We start from the raw sequence: 14,053 nt of genomic DNA, 5'->3' as shown, positions 1-14,053 counted from the left end.
TGGGGAGTGGAATCCTGTCCAAAGGCCAACTCCCCCGCCATTGACAATCAGTGGGCAAGAGCTTTTATAGACAGAGGGAGGGGACTACATGCAGAAACAGCACAGTCAGCTCTGACAGTCTTCTTGAAACTGGTCATGCCGCTGTCTGATCAGTGTCATCTTGATTGTTTTAAGAAGAGTTAGTCTATAGTGCCAGGGTTGGTTTGTTCCCATTTCCTTGAGACCAATTCTTGGACTTGTGGCGGCTTATGTCATCATGGCTACAGCCTGGTCATCATGTAGTTAACTGCTTCCACCTGGTGGGGATTTCAGTCTCTAAACGACCGACAGCTCACAGGATGTGGCTCAGAATATTATCTATAGCCCTTGAAGAGGAACTAAAGGTCCTTGACTTTGCTTACTGACTAAACTGTTATTGTTTTGTTCGGTTTGACTGCTTCTCTTTGCTTCTGCATTTTCTCACTTCTCTGATTAAACTTATCCTTTGGCTGAAGTTTTTCCACAAACAAAAGGCAGATGGAGGACATGGGGGGGGGGCAAGGACCATAAGGTTCTGCTTCATTTCACCCTTAGTGATAATACAAGACAATGAAAGTCATCTTAATTTTTTTTATTATTTTTTTATTGAGGTATAGTTGATGTGCAATATTATGTAAGTGTCAGATGTACAACATAGTGACTTACAATTTTTGAACATTGTACTCCATTTATAGTTATAAAATATTGGCTATATTCTCTGTGTCATTCTATATATCCTTGTAGCTTATTTATTTCATATGTAGTGCTTTGTACCTCTTAATCCCCTACTGCTATCTCACGCCTCCCCCCTTCCCTCTCCCCACTGGTAACCATTAGTTTGTTCTTTATATCTGTGAGTCTTGCTTTTTTTATGTTCACTAGTTAATTTTATATTCAAACTTTTTAATGTTGCTTTTGAATTTATCACAGGTGGCACATCATAGACAACTCACTATTTCATCAAACATACATACACCACATGCTGAAGTTTATAGAACCTGGTTGAATTAAGTGTTTTATTCCCTCACAGAGATTTATTTAGCACATGCTGGAAATTTTTTTGTCGCAATTCTTTCATTTACAAAAGTTTAGGAATAACATCATATTTCCTCACAGGAATGTCTAAAATCTCTGAGATGTACTAAAAGGCAAATGACTATCATTATACTGTATTTGAATTATAATCAAGAACTGGTACTCATTTCAGAATCTTCCCTTTTATATAGCAGTAAAAAATTCCCAGGAAGCATGTCATATAAAGTTAGAGGATCCAGAGAAAGTGAAAACTTTACAAAATGAAAATTCTAATTTTGTAGTAATAAAAATTATTCTGAACATGAACTTATTGTTAGTAGGTTTGTTAGGCAGAATAATGTCCCTGCAAAGATGTCCACATGCAAATGCCCAGAACCTGTGAATATGTTAGGTTACACAGAAAGGAGATTGAAGGTTGCTAATAAGTGGATTTTAAAATAGGGAAATTGTCATAGATTATCCAGGTGGGCCCAGTGAAATCACAAGGCCCTTAAAAGGGAAAGGGGGGAGGGGAGGCAGACGAGTGAAAAACCAGTAAGTTGGCAGCGTGAGGACTCAGCCTGAAGTTGCTGGCTTTGAAGATGGAAAGGGGCCACAAACCAAGGAAAGCAGGAAGCCTCTGGATACTAGAAAAGGTAAGGAAATGCAGTCTCCCCTCGAGCCTCCAGAAGGAATACAGCCTTGCCAACATCTCAATTTTAGCTGAGATGCATTTCAGACTTCTGACCTCCAGAACCGTACGATAATCAACTTGTGCTGTTTTTAAGCCAGTAAGTTTGTGGTAATTAGTTATAGCAACATAGGAAGCTAATACAGTTAGCTGTTTTCTGGGAGATGTGGTGGAAAAGTCAGAATCCCCGTTATCTAAGACTTTGGAAACTCACTCATTCTGCGCACTGCTAAGGTGGAGAGGGAATGGGCAGGCTTTCTGAGGTTACGCTGGACAGATTCTTCCACCATTTCTCTCATCATGAATCTTCTCCTTCTAGAGAGAATTCTGGGGGGAGAGTAGAGCTGGATCGGGGGGTTGAAGTCCGAACCCTGATTTCTTAATTTGTAAATGAGATTAGATCAGATCATCTCAAGAGAAAACCAAGGCCATCCCTGAAATGCCCTAATTCCATTAATGAGGAGATATGGATATGTACCTACATTCATCACTTCAAGTATTCAAAAACCTCAACCCTTAAATCTGTGTTGCTTGTTTCTAAAGAGTGAGGAGGACTTTGGATATTCTGTTCCATTTCACTATGTTTGAAAGGCTTATATATTCTATATTAGAAAATAGATTCTGAGCTTGATTTATAATTCCTCAAACTTGGGGTTAAATTATAACCAAAGTGAAGCTCAGCAGGGTGGGATTGTGTGACTAGCAATCATATGCAGGAGGTGGGGTATCTTCACACAGATGGAGTTCTGGTCTCTAGCTGCCCCTCAAGTGATTCTGCATCTGCAAATTTTCCAATGTCCCAGCCACTGTACTTATTGAAGAATGGATGGATGGATGGATGAATGAATAAGTACCTATGCTTCTTGTCTTCATTTATCCCACTCTCTACACAACCCAGCTGGGAAGTGGGAAAATACAGTGGCTGCTTTTGGCCCAAAACACACCTGACTTGCATTCCTCCATCCATGCTTTTCCTATCATAGAGATGTTATCCTTCAAAGATGTTGTCCTTTTAAAAAAAAAGCTTAAATATTGCTTTGAAAAACATCATTCTCATACAAATGAAATGAAGTAGAAAGAATATATATTCTTTGAGTTTTACATCTAAAACAAATGAGCATTTCTAAGGAATAAGGGTTGGAATAAACAACCAAAAAAAAAAAAAAAAGAATTTCTGCTTTGGACTAAGTTGTAACAGCATGAAAAACAGACTCAAATGATCTGCGTGCCTCACCCTTGCATTCTCTATCTCTTCTATTGCTGACTCATTTTCCACTTAATCTTCTATTTGTACCATTATCTACGTTCTGGATATTGACTCATGTGTCATGAGTTTTTCAAAGTGGTCTTTTATTTGAACGAATTGAGATTGGCTGTCTAAATGCATTGACTAATACCATAAAGCATGAGTTAATTAATCTCTAATTTTATTTTCCCCCACCACGTGAAACTAATATGACATCAGCAGTTGACCTTGATGGGTAATTAGAAATAATGAGAGAAGAAAACAGGGAACAGATTTTCAGAGATCAACTATTAGAGGATTCATTTTTTTTCCAAAGGACTGAGGAATTTTAAATCTTTATGTAAAGCATTTCTTAAATAGAATGTAAATTATTCCCAGAATATGCCTAATGACATATAGTATGAAAATAATACCTCTTAGGTCAGTTTAAGATCTCTTGACTGTCTTACCAAAGTAGAATATAGTCTTGGGAAGACGTCATTCTTTTTCTCCTCTCCTGAAAGTTATAGCCAAGTTGAGCAAAATCATACATTTCCTACTTTTCATTTCCCATGATGCTGGAATATTACCCAGGAAATAAACACGATTGAGTCTGTTTGTTTCCTAAAACCATGAGAAAAATGTGAACTGCTTGGAAAGTTACACCCAAGGGAAAAGGCTCATGCTGAGGTCAGTGACGTTGTGAATGTGTTTGGTTCCTTTTCTCAAGAGTCCACTCCTCATTTCTGGATTAGGAAGCCTGCAGCCCATGGAGGGACAGCCTCTTGTCCAAGGTCAACAGCGTTGGGGAAGAGGACTAAGCTTAACAGATCTCTTCAGTGTCCAAGGGTGGTGACTGCGGCAGAAATATTGTACTCAACCTTCCACCTCTGTCAGCTTTACAGGGCATGAACTGTGACATTTTAAGGATCCTTTACTCAATGGCCTTAAACCTAATCAAAGACTTGAATTAAATTTCTTCTTCTCCCCAGGCTGCCTTTGCTTACAGCTGTGACCAAAACTCTTATAGAGTTAATTCTTTGCTTAGCTTGCTCACGGTCAAATGTATAAGTGGCAGGCCGTAAGGAGTTTTTGGATAACTGCCATCAGGAGAATAGGGATTTGACAAAGAGAAAGAGAAGCATTGGCAGCTCTGCCGTGTAGTAGGCAGAACGGGAAAGTAATGGGGGCAGAAGGAAGGAAATAGGAGAGTTCAGTGTCTGAGAATTGTCCTGTGAGAACACAAGAGCATGGAAAGCACGAGATGGGTAAAAGAAATCAACAATCACAACAGTCAGGATGTAGACTTCTTATAAAGCACGGCGGAAGAGGCAGGGCATCTAGTTGGATTATTTTAAAAACATAGCTCTCGTGACCAAAAGCTCAGGAAACTGGGTGAGAGGTTAGCTGGCTGAGAAGGCAGAACTGAAACAGGAGGGAAGGGGGCGGGGCACAACCTTTAAAAGAATGACATAGCCATAGGACATGACAAAAACTGGTTAGAACCAAGTGGGTCCAAGATGGTGGAAGATTTGATTTCCAGTGGACCTTGAGCCTCGTTATATGCTCATTGTAATATATTCTACTCAACGACACACCCACCAGAACCATGACAGTTCTGAGGCTAACCATAAAAGGCCAAAAAGTGGGCAGTGGCCCAATTCCTGGATATCCCCACCCCTTTCCCAAAATAATTGAAATAATCTTCCCACTCATTAGCCTGTGAAATTACCCAGCCCATAAAAACTAACCACCCCATGTTTCGGGGCCTCTCGTCTTCTGAGATGGCCCACACTCTGTCTGTGGAGGGTGTTTCTAAGTAAATCCACTTCTTACCTGTCACTTTGTCGCACTGAATTCCTTCTGCAACGAGACATCAAGAATCTGAGCTTCATTAAGTCCTGAGACCAGGTGTGTGATCTCTGCTAAAAGTCTGTGGGTTCAAGTCCCAATCTGGAATCTTGCTGGGTTCGAGTCCTGGAACATGGATTCAAGTCCCATCTGAGTTGCACAGTTTTGGAATCTATGAGGATAATGACAGTTCAAACGAGACCCTTGCCTTCTATTTCAGTATACATGCTATAAGTCTTGAAATAAAAAATAAGTGGCAATAAAGAAGAGTTAAAAAGAATATTTTAAATGTTGCCTTGAAAACTCTCGAGTCTTCTTCCTTCTCTTAAGAGAGCTGTGCTAGCTCCTTCCTTGCAGTTTTCTTGCTCCTCACGACACACTGCTTTCTGAGTTTGGCTTTGCTTATTAGGAGCTTTCCAGCTATGGCTGAGATTGCTTTAGCTCTCTGGGGCCCAAATCCCTTTCTCTCAGATATTTAATATCTCATATCTCCCTGTTGTCTTGATCAGGTATCCTCTGCCTATTACTGGCTTTTTTTAATCTACAGAAAGTTTCTTAGGATAAAGGTAGAATCATGGTGAGTCATGGTCACTTAACCACTTGTAATGTTACAATAGCTCTAGATCACCTAGTAACTAGTTAATTCCCCACGATAACTGTTGAAAATGCTAAAACCCCTCAGTCTCCTCTCCCATTTTACCATTGTCCAGAATCCTTTTCAATATTTTTTATCGTAATAAAATGCAGGTGAAGGGGTCCAGAATAAGCCACCATGGCATAAGAACTATTGTGCTGAAGGAATCTGAGAATAGGTTTTTTCTGAACTTCCGTATCTGCCTAAAAGCAGAGCCCCCCAAAGGGACTTCATTGTCTTAAATCCTCTCCCTGGGAGTTTCCCAACCAAGGAAGATCTTATCACTGGAGAAAAGTCACACACCACACACCATACATAGACAGGCAGTATCTTAACACTATCACTGTCTCCCATCTATTGTCCTAAGACCCATTTATCTTTCCTAAAAGTTATTTGTTTTCTCTTCTCCCCTCCCCTTCCTCTGTTAAGATGATATATAAGCCCCAAATTCTACTTCACATTTTTCTGTGAACTGTCATGCTTAGGTGATTAAATTTTGTCTTTTCTCCCACTTATCTGTCTTTTGTCTGTTTAATTTGCAGTCTCCCAAATATGAACATATGAGGGTAGTTTTTCTCTATCCTTAAACATGTCTCTTGTCATGGAGGGGGGTGGGGTCCAATGAATGCTAAGGGAATCTGCCTGCTATTTGTTACCATCACACTGTTTGATTTTCTACCTCTATACTTCTTTTTTTTTTTACTCTGGAATTGTCTCTTCTCTCTTCCATTTTCATTCTGTTCCTTATACAATAAAACCCTTCTTTCCAAATTCAGCCAAAGTGCTATCTTCAACATGAAACCTTTCATAAAAGTTCATGTAGAAATGACATTGTGTTTGAACATTCGTAGACAAGGATTTAAACTTCTGATCTATTATTTATCAGCAGGGTACACTTTGAAAAACTTAGTTGTCCTCTCAGTCTCAATCCATATCCACTGAATTGAACTTAGGCCAACAGAGGTGTGGAGCCAGCCCAGCTGTAGCCAATGGGCATGCATATATACATGCTCATATATGTGTGTACATAGAAAGTATTCTTTTGTTCAATAAATGGTTCTCCCGTTTCCCAGATTAGAACCTCAACAAAATTGCTTAATTTCTCTGTACTTTGGTTTTGTCATCTGAAAATGGAGTAGTAACAGTCCCTTCTTCACAGGGTTATTGTGAGTGTTAAATGAACCAGCACTTTAAAGAACCTTACCTGGCATATAATAAGCACTTAATGTTAGCTACCATCATCATCACCATTATCATCATCGTCTAATAGGTGATTCTACTTTCAGATTTGAATGTTTGCTCCAGGATAATGTTTTTATGTATTGTCTTCCAGGCAGATAGTCTTAATTTATTTAATGAATTTATTTTCATCATCTTTTGGCCTTTCATCCAAGAAATATTAACACTAATGGCATAATAGTTGACATTTTCTCTTACAGAACAAATTGTGTTTCATCACTTTGACTAATCAAATCTTAATTCAAGTATATACTAAAAATATTTCCCCATATGTTTGCTGTATATGCCAAAACCTCTGAAAGCAATGTTATTGAATCATTGACCTCAGTTCTATAAATATTTTTGTGTATTACCTAGAGCCATAGATATCCTGGACCCAGCAAGCAAAAGTAAAAATGTGACTTGAGGGTAAGAAAAATATCCCTAATGGAAATACAGCATCCTGTTAACATATAATGCTTATATGTTTTAAATGGACTCTCGCATATACTTTCTCATTTAATCAGCACATGAAGTAAGAGGAAAATATACGGTAAATTTTATTTACAGATTAGGACATTGAAGTTCTAAGACAGGGGTAGCAGCCTCAACCCATCTTCTGCTTTTGTGCGGCCTGTGAACTAAGAAAGGTTTTCACATTTTTAAATGGTTGGGGAAAAATTTTTTTTTTAATTTAATGACGTGAAAGTTATATGAAATTCAAATTTTGGTGTTCATTAGTAAAGTTTTATTGGAAGACAGCTCTGCTCCTTTATTAAATATTGTCCATGGCTGCTTTCACACTACAACAGCACAGCTGAGTAGTTGCAACTGAGACTCTATATCCTGCAAAGCTGAAAATATTTATCAACTGGCCCTTTACAGAAAATGTTTTCTGACTCCTGCTCTAAGAGGTTAAGTGACTTGTCCCAATTACATAGCTTGTAGGGTGATGTTTTACAACTTGAATCCAGATCGTTTGTCTATCTCAGAGAACAGGCTCACTGACTAGATGTCTCTTTGTTTTTTAGACAAAAAAAAAAAAAAAGCCAGGCTTCTTAGCTTCAATTTCAACTGTAAAATGCTTCAATTATGGAAGCATGATCCGCAGATGCAGCCTCTCAGAGCAGCTAACCCGAGCTCCTCCTCTAATCAGACAGCTCCACTCCTCTGCCCCAAGCGATCCTCAGAGCTGAAGTGTGTCACCTGCAGGATGCTTATCGCTTCCAAAAGCACCAGGATGAGACTTATTCTTAGCCTGAGCCTAGTTGTAATACTTATGGAGTGTTATACCCCTTGGTGCTCTTGTGACTAAGGAAAATCAAAATAACATATTACCAGATGGAGAAAAGAAATATCACCATATCATACCTTCATAATGACTTCTTAAAAAAAAATTTTTTTTAATGTTTACTGACAGTATCTGCTCTGCTTACCATACATGCAGAGAATGCTTTAGAAACCCAACTACTTACCGTTTCTGCTTCAAAACAGGTTTTAGTGGTAAGCTTATAATAACCTGGAAGACAGCCAGGTGTTCTCAACAGGAAGTAAGTTGCCCAGAGGATTTAAACAAGAGTAAGATGGTCAATTTGGGCGGTTTCCCAACTTACTGTTAGGCCATGGTATCCATTATTTTTCTGCATGAATTATCAGAAAATTAATGACATCCATATGAAATATAAATATGTAAACATATTAAAAAACCCATTTAATTTTTGGAATATCCTAAATTTTGAAATAAGGCCATTTCTACCCGCCTGTGTTAATGCTGATAGACAAGAATTGATCTACTTTAGTGTTAGAAAACATGGTATGTAATTTCTTTCCCAAATATTACATGGAGTACCAAGACCAATTATCCATTAGGCTTTCATGTGCTATAATTTCTCATGTATATTATTAATGAATTTGTCAAGGTAAAAGGCAACATACACATACATTATAATAAAAATCTCTAAGGGATACAGCTGTAAGGCAGTTTATTTCATCATCATCATCATTATATAATAATTACTAATAAAAACTTATTGGAGGGCTTCCCTCATGGCGCAGTGGTTGAGAGCCCGCCTGCCGATGCAGGGGACACGGGTTCGTGCCCCGGTCCGCGAAGATCCCACTATGCCGCGGAGCGGCTAGGCCCTTGAGCCATGGCCGCTGAGCCTGCATGTCCGGAGCCTATGCTCCGCAACGGGAGAGGCCACAACAGTGAGAGGCCCGTGTACCGCAAAAAAAAAAAAAACTTATTGGAGATATATTGAGCTTGATTTCCTACTAAGCTATCAGTCAGGAGAACTTCTACCAAGGTAGTAATTAATCAGTAATAGGGAGGAGTATGGCAAAGATTGTTTACCTGCCTTAGTTAAAATTTGCACGTCATGAAGCCTTCTTAATATATGTAAAGCATTTTGTGATTTATCTACCACTGCAGGTTTTAAGTTTCTATTTTGAAATTATTATTTTATTTTATTTTTTTTGCGATAAGCGGGCCTCTCACTGTTGTGGCCTCTCCCGTTGTGGAGCACAGGCTCTGGACGCGTAGGCTCAGCGGCCGTGGCTCACGGGCCCAGCCACTCCGCGGCATGTGGGATCTTCCCGGACCGGGGCACGAACTCGTGCCCCCTGCATCAGCAGGCGGACTCTCAACCGCTGCGCCACCAGGGAAGCCCTGAAATGATTTTTAAGATTTACAGAAAAGTTGCAAAAATACTGCAGAGACAAACATTTCCATATACCCTTCACCCAGATTCCTCAGAAGTTAACATTTTACATTTGCTTTACCATCTTTTATATAAATAGAGAGATAGATGAGTATGATTATGTTTTTTGTACCACTTGAGAGTAAGTTATAGACATGATGCTCCTTTATCACTAAATGATCCAGTGTGTATTTCCTAAAACCAAGGGCATTCTCTGTATAACCGCACTACAGTTATCAAAACCAGGCAATTAACTTTGATACAGCTAAATTGGGAAATTAACTTTGATTTACAGATCTTATTCAAATTTTACCAGTTGTCTCACAAATATCCTTTATAGGAAAAGGGGGAAAAATCTAGTTTAAGATTCAATGTAGGAGTACGAATTGTTGTTTGACTTTTTTCTCTCTAGTCTCCTTTAGTCTCCTTTAGTCTGAAATCTCCCGTCTAATAACCTTAACACTTTTGGGGAGTCCAGGCCATTTATTTTGAGGAACACCCATTTGTAGATTCTTGTTTCCTCATGATTAGATTCACACTGTTCTGGGTGGGCAGGAATACCACAGAGTGACATTGGCTCTTTCACAGTGCATTATATGAAGATATGTGATATCTATTTGTCCAATTATAGATGATATTAACCTTGAACTCTTAGTAAGGTAGTATCCACTGTTATTTTTCTCCACTGTAAATTTTTGACATTGTCTTGTGTGGAGTTACAATGAGACTGTATCATATCTTCTTTCTCATCAAACTTTCAGCCAGTAATTTCTTGCCTGAAACAATTATTACTATGAAGATTGCCAAATGGTAATTTTCCAGTTTCATCATTCCTTCTACATTTATTACTGTTTGGAAGAGCTTTTCCCTCTTTGCACATTTATTTATCTATTTATACTAGAATAAAAATGAACTCATTTTAGTCAATGAGTTACAAACCATTATTATCATTATTCATTTTGATGCACAAATTGTTCCAGTTTTGGCTAGTGGGAGCCTTACTGCGAATTTTTGAGGTGAGCAGTAAGGTCATCTGAATTGTGTTTATGGTAGTTCTGGAAGCACTGTAAAGGGTGCTTCAGAAATATGAGATAGGAGTTGGAGAAAACCACGAGCGATGAGAGCATTGGGTATGGAAAGGACAGAATGGATTTTTAGTGTCTCCGAGGAGGCGAATCAATAGGATTTGGAAACTGGGTGTAGAGGTAAAGGAAAAAGAGGTTTGGATCTGGATAACTAGGAAGGCAGTGGTGCCACAGGCAGAAGCAGAGGATGTAGAAGCAGAGGGGTTGCAAATGAAGACAAGTTTCGTTTTAGACTTGTTGAGCTCAAGTCTCCAAGGATACATCAATGTGAAAATGCCCAGCACTTGAAATTAGAGGCCTAGAACTCAGAAGAGGAATAATGGTAAAGGAGTAGACTTGGGAATTGTCGAAGACTGAGGCTTTGCAAGTAAATGAGCTCATTTGGCAGGAGGGTAAGTCCAAAACAGAAGTGAAGAGGGCCAGTTTTAGGAAATGCCTATAAGTAAAATAGGCATTTTAATTATTACTCCACCCAGTGGTGGAGTAAGTAAGGGAAAGACACTACACAAAGTACGACTATCAAAGAGAATTTTTGATAGGTCATCAAAACCTAGATTAAAAATTTTCGAAAAGGAAGGAGTAGTAAATGGAGCCAATTCTGAGGTTGAATAGAGTGAAGGATGAGATGATGCGCTAAACTTGACAATTAGGAAATCAGTGTCGTCTTTAAGAGAACTGTCTCAATTAGATCAGTGTGGATAGAAACCAGTTTACAGGTAAGGTGAGGTAAGGAACTAAACCAGTAAATATTATCTATAATGCTAGACTATTTGGCAGTGAAAGGAAGATGGAGAGTGCCTTGGATGAAGCAAGAGCAAGAGGATTTTTCTTAGTATGGAAGATCTAACCATTGCTTTAGTCTAAGGATCAAGAATGCAAGCATTTATCTTTGGGAAGCAGAAAGTTTATTCTGGAATATAAGAGAGAATAATGGATGAGAATAGAGAAGTCTTGACGTGGAGAGGAAGGAAGTTGAGGGAGACTGATGTTCAGGTGAAATAACCTGATTTTCTTAGTGTGATCAAAGTGATGGAGCGAGAATAGATTCAGAGATTTTTGATGAGTGGAAATGATTTCGAACAATGGCATTAAGGAATGTAATATACCTAAGTAGGATGTGGCGGCATTATTGTATATATCAAAATCTGACTGTGTATTAACCATGTTAATGATGGCTGAGCACATTAACACCTCAAATTCTTTATAGATCAGAATAGAGAAACATAAACAAATGGGTATATTGTGAGTGTGTTATGCTCCTTCAGAAAGCAGGTGTCAAGTCAGGATTGAATATGCTAGAGATTTATTGGGGGGAAATGTCTATGAAGGAAGGAAGAGGGAGGGTCACAGAAGGTGGGGAGAGCCTCAGACTGTGATGCAGGTCTGATCTCTATGAAGGAGAAAGGGAAGGAAGGGAAGATTAGCTAGGAAGAGTCTCAGACTTAAATGCAGTTCTAAGAAGTTTGGGCAAGCCAGTAGGAAATCCTGGAGCCAAAGTCCCTATTAAGGGAGTTTCCTATCTTGCAAGAATGGGCTAGCTTTAGTACCCTTGCCATGGTAAGTCCTTGGCTGGAAGCAGCCTGCAGGATGCATGGAATGGACCTGGGGGTCAATCCAGAGAGAAGGCATCTCAGTTTTGCTCTGTAGCAGCGGATTTGAGTGCTACATTTCCATGGCTGCCAAGTGAGCATGTGATGAATATATATTTTGCAAGACCAACTGCCTGGGGGAAAAGTCACCTGAAAGAGTTCCCAGCAAAAAGCTCCAAAGATGGGCTGAGTTGAAAACCATAGCCTGTGAGGACTTGTCGATCTCTAATCTGTTGTGACGTAGGGCTGGAAATTGAACCTAAGTGGATGGACTCAGGAGCCTTTAGGTATGAACTGCTGGATCAGAGAGAGATAAGTAGAACCTGGACAACATCGCCTTTTAGCAACCCTGAAGACCTTTCATCACCAAATTTGAATAGGCAGGCAGGAGGGAAGCCATGCAAATATGCCTGAAGAGTTGTGCTAACTTAATACGAGTAGAAGCGGTGTTACATTAGGATGAGAGGGTTTGAGATTCAGTAAAGGTGTTTGCTGATTCCCTGAAAAGTTTAAGATGAAAAGCCTGTCCCTTGCAAAGTCGTTTCTAGGGTTTCCAATAGGGCTGAGTTTAGGGTGAGGTGAATGAGGAAGGATTGTGTAAGTGTAAGGTTGCATCCTGTCATTATTTAACATTTTGATACTTTTTTCATTATGGATTTTTTGCACTAGTTTTTTTTCAGTATTTCTTTAAAACATTTATCTTGATTGCTGAGGTTTTGACTCCCCCCTTAAAATATTGTACTTGAGGGGAGTGACCCACTTGCCTCAGCCCAGTTTCAATTTTGTAATTGTTTCTTTCTATTTTTGATGCTGGGCCATCTCGTGTGATAGCAGCAGGCATTAAAGGAAAGCACACTGAGTATGCAAAAACTTTGGGGAAAGAAGGAGTATCTCACTTTTGGTGTTTCCCTGATCAAACTTTGGATGGCTTTGTGCTCTGTGTTAATAAGAGAAGCCGTTTCCTGATAGGTGAATAAAAAGATTGGCTTGAACATTCAGGACCCAGCTGAAGTTAGATAAATTGAATTTTTTTTTAATTAATTTATTTTATTTTTGTCTGCGTTGGATCTTCGTTGCTGTGTGCAGGCTTTCTCTAGTTGCGGTGAGCGGGGGCTATTCTTCCTTGCGGTGCACGGGCTTCTCATTGCGGTGGCTTCTCTTGTTGCAGAGCACAGGCTCCAGGTGCACGGGCCTGAGTAGTTGCGGCTCGCGGTCTCTAGAGCGCAGGCTCAGTAGTTGTGGCCCGCGGACTTCGTTGCTCCACAGCATGTGGGATCTTCCCGGACCAGGGCTCGAACCCGTGTCCCCTGCGTCGGCAGGCAGACTCTCAACCACTGCGCCACCAGGGAAGCCCAACTGAGATTTTTATGAGACATCAAAGGTCATTTTGGAGGACAAACAAGAAAACCAGGAAGTCAAAACTTTTTTCTCCTGCCTATCCCAACTAAAGGAGGTCATCAGGTCATCTTCATTAATTTATCACCTCTAATATATATCCAAGTGTCCTGTTGCTTTTACTGCAGATAATACTTAAAGGTGTCTCTACTTGGAAAGTTGCTATTTTAGTCTGAGTTCTCCAGAGAATATTTTTTCAAACCTCACCTTTTTTCTTTGGCACAGATAGATTTAAAAATTTTTGAGTGAATGCTACAGTCAAGTATAATTAGATGTAATTATTTTAACCTCAAAAAGTGGCCCAATGAAGCCTGTGCTAGGAGTAAAAGATTTGTCTCTGACATTTTGTTTTCATTTACTTGTGCTTGCTGTATTGCTTCTATCTTTGATCTGAGGCTTCTTTGCAGGAATATTATTGAGGCCACCTGTCCATTTTATGAAGACTAAAGACTAGATGATACAATCTATAAAGCCATTCATTTGGGCACACATAAACTGAACTTTTCATATGCTGCAGACAAGTATATGAGAACACCAAGTTACACCCTCTCCCCCTTTCTCCCTCAAGCAATCCTACCCTCTCCTCAGGATACATCCTATACCAGACCTGACATGTAACCATCTGACAGGCAGG

The sequence above is a fragment of the Globicephala melas genome, chromosome 5, assembly GCF_963455315.2.
Source record: "Globicephala melas chromosome 5, mGloMel1.2, whole genome shotgun sequence".
NCBI classification, from domain to species: Eukaryota; Metazoa; Chordata; class Mammalia; order Artiodactyla; family Delphinidae; genus Globicephala; species Globicephala melas.
Note: the sequence above shows the minus strand (reverse complement) of the source record.